At 46.0% G+C, this 8,400-nt stretch overlaps 1 long non-coding RNA gene across 1 annotated transcript; it reads left to right on the top strand.

Annotated features, from left to right (window-relative positions):
- The first annotated feature begins 3,585 nt into the window (after positions 1-3,585).
- LOC106020555 (uncharacterized) lies at positions 3,586-6,126 on the top strand. Its single transcript, XR_001196114.5, has 2 exons — positions 3,586-4,223; positions 5,142-6,126. It is a non-coding gene; the product is annotated as an uncharacterized lncRNA (long non-coding RNA).
- Positions 6,127-8,400: the final 2,274 nt, after the last annotated feature.

The raw sequence follows: 8,400 nt of genomic DNA, 5'->3' as shown, positions 1-8,400 counted from the left end.
GACATCAAAGGTCACCGAGTCTGCTCTGCTACCGTGCACAACCACATCACAGGGTCTCCTTCAGAAGGGATTGTAGGTCTTCAGAAATCATTCCCCACTCCGCAGGGCCTTTGATAGTGAGTGTACCTAACTGCAGAGCATGCACAGTCCCAATTAAAAAGAGAAGAATAAAAACAAAAGAGGTACATGTAAAGTCCATGCTAGCTGATGTTGATATTTACAAAATAGTGGAAATCATCATTCTGCCAACACAAAAGTGATGAATCAGAGGTTGCTGCGTTGCCCATGAGGACCAAAGGCAGAACTTGCTTTATATTTAGCATTTTCAAGCTTTGCTCTGTAACAACAGCATCCCAGACTGGGTTCTTCATGAAAGTGAAGGCTGAAACTCCACTGCATAAGAACAACTCCATGTGTCAGGACATAAAGCTCATCCCAAGCAGGCCAGGAAAACCCACAGGCTCCTGGGTGCCCCAGGCAGCTCCCTGTGGGCAGAGAGGTTCCTGCAGATGATTTTGCTCATGATGCTTCATACGTCAGCTGTGATGGTGGCACACATGCAAGCCCCAGCATGCAGGTGACAGAATGATGCTCTGACTGGCATCCCATGTTCTACAAAGCAAGTTGCCTTTCTGCACATCTGATTCCCTAGAAGCATGCTCTGCTGATCTCTCATTTGCAGGCTGGACACTTCATGCTCGTGTAGCTCCTGTCCCTCACTGGGCACTTTTCCAGGGCTCTGCAGAAGCCAGGCTGCTGCAGGTGCTGCTGGGTCCCTCCCCACTCATCCAAGCAGGGGCCCCACATTAGCTAGGGGTATCGCTGACTTTCAAGGTTCCCATTGCCAACACGACAGGCTACAGGTTAATCAGAACCAGCTTTACCAGCCTCATTTTCTATTCTAAAAACCAATCCTCTTGTGCCTATCCCCCACAAGTGCTGGCCATCCCTTGGCTCTCTGCTCGCTCCCTTCCACCGCTGGTGGTCAGAGCTGCCTCGCTGCCCTGCCAGCTGTCTGCAGTAATTGCTCTCTCTCTTTCCACCTCACCAGCTCCCCACCAGCTCCCCATCTGTTTTTCAGCTATAGCTTAAATCCCTTTTGATCTGATCCCCAGCCACTGGCTCCATCAGGCTGTTTCGGGGACCAGGCTCCCCCCTCCTCCACACCTCTCAGCTCTGTGGGATGCCAGCCTGCAGTGCTGAGCGTGGCATGGCCCAGGGTCCTGCCCTCCTGGGAGAACTTCAGCCTGATGACAGCATACCTATCTGTATTTTCAGCGTGCCTACTCATTTGGTTGAAATTAAGGCTTAGGGAGAGCAGCCAGAGCATGTAGCACACTTCAGGACTGAACCTTTCCTTCCTAAACTGGTGCACACACGTGCTGCAATGCGGGCACATAGGGAGCACCAATTCCCTCATTTCATGTGAAAGCCATTTTATTCACCCCAGCAGCTACTCAATGATGTTATCTATGAATTCAATGTAGTAACTCAATGCACTACTATTCAGACAACATTTTTGGACTGAAGACAAAGACCACCTTTGTGACAGCCTGATTGTGTGATCAAAAACAGCTACTGCTGCTGATTCTTTTGTACCCCAAACACTAGAACTGACTGTAAACCAAAAGACTAGAAGTTACGTCTAAGATCAACCTTCCTAGCTTGATCCATCTTCTGGATCTTGAAATTTAAGGCAGTTGCATCCACAGCATATACCATACATCCAACATATCTTAAGACTAAGGCAGCCCTTTTCACTGCTGGGTGAAGTGATTAGCCAGCATGTTTATGGACAGTTTGGCCATGCACTTTCCAAATGTGTACTTCAAAGAGTCTCTGTTTTCTCGGCGCTATGATAGATAAAACAGGTACACACGAGATACATCCACTTCTACAAACATGAATGCAAAGAGCTGGAGTACATGCACTGCAATTACAGGATAAGCAGAGAGACATTAATGTAAACTGTTGGTGAGGAATGTGTGTTTGGGCAATCGAGCCTCTCTTTTCATGTGCAGGAGCCAAGCACAGAAAAGGATCAAGGCAGAACTTGCAGGTGAGCACAGAAATCTGCAAAATACAAAAAGCAGTATCTGGAAATTATCTGAGACACCTAATCCATATAAGAAATTACTGCACCCATCTTTTTTAATAGGTTGATAAATGGAATGCAGTGGGTTACCTTGGCATGGAAATTAGTGTCTTTGGTAAAGATTTGCAAATTTATAGAGAAGGAAAACAAATGGTAATCATCACTTAATGTAAACCCAAGGAGAAAGCTGAACTTCAGTGACTACATTAAGCTTGCTTTTAAAGCCTGATCTAGCAAAGCACTGAATAACCCCAGCTCCCAGTAAAATCAGTGGAAGCTCAACATCTGCAAAAAGCTCAATCAGCTTTCCTTGATGGTTTATTGCATTAAAAATAGGAGGTGTTTTTGTGAGACCAGAGGAAAGTTCCAGAAATATCTGGAAGGAAGATCAAAATCCCGTGAGAAGAACCTGTGAGAATGAAGGTCAAAGTCCTGTGAGAAGAATCCTGTGAGCAGCAACCTGTGGTGTTTGAACAGCGGGAGACTTGGAGGACCTGGGAGAGAGGGTGAGCCACCAGTGATGTGGTTAAATGGGGGCTTGCTGGAGCCACTCTGCTGGGTCCTGGGCTTCTTTCGCTACCTGCTGAGGGTCAGGAAAGTGACAGATTTGTGTTGACAACGTCCCCAGCAGGCAGGCAGGTGCTTCTGTCCCTGACCTAGCCAGACAGGAAGGTGTGTGGATGACACGGGCCTGCTCACAGCGCGTGGTTTGCAAAAGGACTCAACCTGGAAAAAAAAAAAAAAAGGATTTTAACAAAGCTGGAAGCAGCCCCACATGCTTTGCATTATTCTCTGTGGTCCCTGACTGCATCTTGTTTCACATTTCACTATTCCACCAGGCTTGAGCTGGTGCTGCTGAAGGGAAATGCAGGAACTAGCAGCGATGTGCTCATGTAGGACCCAGAGGTGCAGGGGCCTCCAGGGATGTCTGAAAGCCTTTTGGATAGTCTTGCTCTGTGCCAGGTTTCTCTCTCCTCTGCATTTCTTCCTAGTGATCAGATGACATGCAGCTGTGTCTCACATAGACACCAAACCCAGCGGCAGATGCTCTCCTGAAGCTCCCAGGCTGCAGTCCTTAAAAGGACCCAGTTCCCATCCTAGTCATAAAACCTCAGGCTTATATGTGCTCAGCTTCCTTTGCCAGCCCTGAGGGCCCTAAGCACTTTTGTCCTATTCCTTGCAAAGGCTTTTCCATGGGTGGAAACTTTCAGTCCTGCACTCGGTTGCTGCTACCATGATGTCTGGTACAAGCCTGCTCTTGGCTTTAAGTAACTTTCCTTCATTCCTCTTTGGCATCAGAAAGCTCCAGCCATTATAAAATTAATTTCTCCCTATAAGGCACTGCTAGAAAGACAGAAGGGTGAAAAGAGACCTTTCCCCTCTCACAGCTGCATTGGGTTTTCTGGATGGATTCAGTCTCAGCTGCCCCAAACACAGGTGCTTCCTTTCTTTGTCCCTCTCCCTCTTTACAGTCAATGCAGCCCATCCACTCTCATCTGTTCTTACAGCTTCTTGGGGGCAAGGACAGGGAAAACAAAGGGTTTACAGAAAAACCCACTTGATCCCAGGGAAAAAGCCAGGCTTGAACTCGTGCTGCCACTGATGGTCACTGAGCTGTCATGCTGGGAGTTGCATGATTTTTTTTTATTTTTTTTTATATATATTTTTTTTTCCTGGCTGGCAAAACACCTCTGCACTGCAATACAAACACTGCTACCACCCAGCTGAGGTGTCTCAAGTCCCCTAAGGGTTAGGCAGATCCAAGCTGAACCCAGATAAGACAGTATGTAGAGAAGTACTAAGTTTGGGATCTGGGAAGCAGTATAGCTTGTCTGGCACCAGGCTACTCCTCGTTAATGAGTCCCTCTGCAAGATTCATTAACTTGGCCAAAGCGCTGGGCTGACAAAATTACCCTGGAGAAGTCTGTGCAGCTTTCTGATGGACCTCCACCTGTGCTGCTCTGCCTGTTCTACCTCTCATTGGGCACTGAGCTTAAGGGTTGAGGACATGTTTAGAAAACGAGAGGTCCAGGACCAGTAAGCAAATCTGCAGCCAGCTTCTATGGGGCTCAGGGGCCTTGTTCTGAGAGCTGTGCAAGTCCCTTACACCTGAGGTCTCTGCAAGAAGGTAAGTGGGTAACTGCCCCTCCTGCTCTTCAACTGCCCTGCCTGCACCATTAAAACAAGTACACTATTTAGCAGAAGCCACAGCATGAAATGACATGAGGAAACTATCCACAGGGGACAGGCAAGGATAAGTGTATACTTGCTTATAAGGTAGGCAGATATATGCTGGAAGAAAGAGGAAAATGAAGAATGCAAAGTGAAGCCATACCTGGAATTCATTGAGATATCTGCAAAAGTACTTAAGGGGGCCTCCTTTGGGTTAAGTCTTTCATGGGTAGCCAGAGAAAATTATAGTCTGGTTGAGTTATTTCATGCACATTAATCTTTCTGCAGCAATCACCACCTTCTTCTTCATAATCTTTAAATTAAGGCATGTATTAATTATTTATACAGCTCCATCCATCTATATGGATGCTTTATAAAGCAAATAAAATGAGGCCTTGTTTGCAGAAGAGTGTATAATTTAGCACAAGCAGATGCAAAATGGGTGAAAAATTCAGCAGTGGAGAAGAAACTAAGATGGGAAGGACTTTCAGAGGAGGTTGCTTTCCAGAAGAAAAGCGATGACACGCAGTGGCATGGAAGGGCTGTTGTGCTGGGAAGTGGAGCTTGGAGAGGATGGCCAAGACGGGGGTGCTTGGAGGTGGGTGAGGGTGACAGGGAGTGTGGTAGAAGCAGCAGGGTCTTGAGCAAAGGCAATGGAAGTGGTATGACTTCCTGGTCAGGCTGCCTTTGGGGTGGTGGAGAAAACATGCATGACAAAGAACAAAATGCCCCGGGGGGTGGAAAAGAAATAATTTAAGTCCAGGAGGTTTTCAAGGTTTTAGTTCTCTAGTTCTTTTGTGGGACCTCTCTCATTTCTGTTTATCCATTGAATACCACAATGGTCTGACCACGGTGCTGCTTAAAATTCTTTCAGATGAGTGAAGGAGTAACAGCTGCACAGACACAGGAGGATGAGCTGTCACCCTTGGGTCATTATTCACATCTTGCACTGCTGAAGGAGTCCAAGGTTCAAACTTTCCTCCTGGATTGCTACTGGATTTTCCATGAATTGTGTTGAAGGGTATGGCCTTTGATCCCAGCCTTTGCTCCTGCCTTTCCAGGCTGGTACCTCCTGCTAGAACGGCAGGAGAGGGAGGCACAGCACATGCTGACACATCATTTCTGCTCATCTCACTCACACCAGAGCACAGTGCATGATGCTTACTGAGAGAGCTAGGCAGTTCACAACACAGGTCACTTGTGAAAACAAGAAACAACACCCCCCAAGCAACCTTCTTAGCTCAGGGAAGCCAGAGAAATTTTTCTTTGTTTCAGGCTCAGCACAATCAGCTCCCCTGCCCCCTGTGGCAAGCTGTAGCCTATACCTTAAAACTCTTTCTCTTCGGCCCCTTGTGACCTGCAACCATTCAGGACTGTCCAAGTGGAGCTGCGAAATAGGGTTAGGAAATTTGCTGTCACTATCTGCACATCTGCAGGGTACCAGGACACACACCTCAGGTCCACGTGGCCTGCCCCAGCTGGCATTGCTTGTGCATGGGAATGGGCTGTTTGTGGCTGTTGGGTATCTGCTCAAAGAGGCACTCACCCTACAGCATGAAAACTGCCAGAGATCAGATATCTTTGCTGGGAAATGATCTTCTTATCCTGTGAAGCTTTGTGATTTAAAAGACGTTCCAGTTTGACATATCCTCAAGATATATTGTTGTTTTCTTTGGGAAAAACACAGAAAACGAGCTCTCCTGAATCTTATGGTTGTCACTGGATTCACTCATGAGGTGGAAAACTCATGCTCAAACTTCTGCTCTAGAGTGAGTCAAACGTTTTTTGTCTGCTGACTGGATGCTTCGAATACCAACACGTTGCAAAGGCTCTTTCCCTGTCTTTGCCTCCATATTTTGTTTACTGCTTCAGAGCCCCTTTCTGAGTAAACTTTAATCAGAACAGGTAAGTTTCCATGAAAACTGGTGATTTTTGCTGAATAACTATTTTGCAAGCAGAATTGCTCAGTCGAAAAACACCCAAAGGTTTTGGGGAGAAAGTACCTTAGGGCGACTGCCCTTACATACCTGCACTATCCTCTGGTCTATCCCTTGTGAGACAGGCCTGCCACGCTCTCTCCACAGACCTCTCATGTTTACGAAAGAAGAGCATTTATTTATTTACATCTTGCTCCCTCCTTCTGTCAACCCTTGCCCTCCATGTGCAGTTCCCATGGTATGCCTGGGAACGAGGATCCTGTAAAACATTCAGCTCTTGCGTCAGGATTGCACTGAGCTCGAAGTCTGTCTGTGAGGACCTGCACACCCTGGCACTCCCTTCCTTTCACAAGGGTCTGGTTAACTCCTGGGCGTGCTGGAGCTCAGTCCAACCCGTTTTCCCACAGCTTCATCCCTGTGGTGCTTTCTGAGCAGCGGTGCCCAGTCCTGGGCACCCCAACCAGTTTGGGGGACAGGGCTCTGCCACGGAGAGGAAGGGTGGTGGGACCCTGCCTCAGGCAGAGCTACCCCTTTTGGGTAGGGCTGCCTGGAAGCCTCCTCTGAGGCAGAGAATACCAGAGATGTACAAAGGGATGCTAAAATCCAGGGTAGTTTGAACAGATACTATAAACGGTGTGTACATATATATATATATATATATATTAGATGAAGCTCAACATCTATTGGATAAAACAAAGTGAAAATAAGAAGAGATTTATGGACCTGTCTTCCTCAGCATCCTGAGTTTCTGTGGGTGGGCATTCTCCTCCAGGAATGGCTGCATGCTGCCAGTTTGATGATTTTTGGAGGTGCAGTGATACCACACAGCCAGTCCACGTCATGACAGCAAGCACCATCCATCCATCCATCCATCCATCCATCCATCCATCCATCCATCCATCCATCCATCCATCCATCCATCATCTCTGGTATACGTGTACTCCGTGCTACTCACAGTACCCTCCCACAGGGTCCTCTCCTTCATGTGAGCCCCATGTAGCAGCCAAGGCAATGACCCACCTTGCTTCTCCCATCCAGCCACAGGTCTATAAGAGAATTAACAGGTACCATCCTTTGCAGCTAACAAAATAAGATGCCTATAGGGCAGTTATATTACTGTTTTCTTGATAACGATAGACATACATGTTGGCAGAGATGCCTAGCATCACAGACCTTGCAGTCTGATATTCCTGTGGTGACTCCTGGAAAACTCTTACAGACCTAGGATTTCAACCTATGAGAGGCATGAAACACAGGATCTCTTACATTTGCATACTTATTCTGAAGCTTCTTGGTGTAAGTTCCCAATGCTTTTAAAATAATATACCAAAGTCAGTATTTTGCCCTCTTGTCTTATATAAAGACAGCTTTTCTTGTTCTTCCTTCTCTCCCCTCTATATACAAAGTAAAACTGAAACAAATGGCAGCACACACAGTAATGAAATGCAAACATCTACTGATTTTCTGGAATTGCCAGGTCTAAGTGTCACCACCAGTAAACCCCACACACAACCCCTCCATTTCACTGGCAGGGCATGGGGGAAGGAGAGGACTCATTCTTGCCTAATTCATTTTAGATGGTTTCTGAAAAATAACATACTTTTTACACAGGTGGATTCAGCCTCTCATCATGGGTTTCTCAGTGTCACTTCTCTCCTTGTGTGACTCCAGTGCTTTTCTGTTACACACGAGAATGCTGCCTGTACAAACAGTCAGCCAAAAAAGTAGATGTCCTGACCTCAGCTACATTTTCAACATAAAAAATAATATATTTTTTCCAAGTTACTGTGAATATAAAGCCATGCCTCCCATGATCAAGCTTGAATCTGGTAGTTTACTAGGTAAGTTGTTTGTGCTTTGTTATACACTTTTAATTATTTATTTGCCCTACACTTCTTCAACCAAGGACACTTTCCATAGCAGCTTTCCATGTCATGTAACTGGTAATATGCAGTGACTTCTCTTCTTAAAGTATCACATACCTACGCACAAATCATGGAGTGTGTGGGCTTGACATTGTTTTAAAGGTCATCTCTATTTTCCCCTAAACATATTTTCCTGCTTATTTAATAATGTCATTTTTGGACAACAACATGTAAAATGTTTCCATGTCATAGTCAATAAACAGCTTTTCTAATTAAAAAGGTGAGGAAGGTTTATATTTGGGGGAGAAGGGAAATAATGGATACAAGACAC

Source organism: Anas platyrhynchos, chromosome 1, assembly GCF_047663525.1.
Source record: "Anas platyrhynchos isolate ZD024472 breed Pekin duck chromosome 1, IASCAAS_PekinDuck_T2T, whole genome shotgun sequence".
In the NCBI taxonomy this organism is placed as follows: Eukaryota; Metazoa; Chordata; class Aves; order Anseriformes; family Anatidae; genus Anas; species Anas platyrhynchos.
The sequence above is the reverse complement of the archived record's forward strand: the minus strand, read 5'-3'. Positions and strand labels throughout refer to the sequence as shown.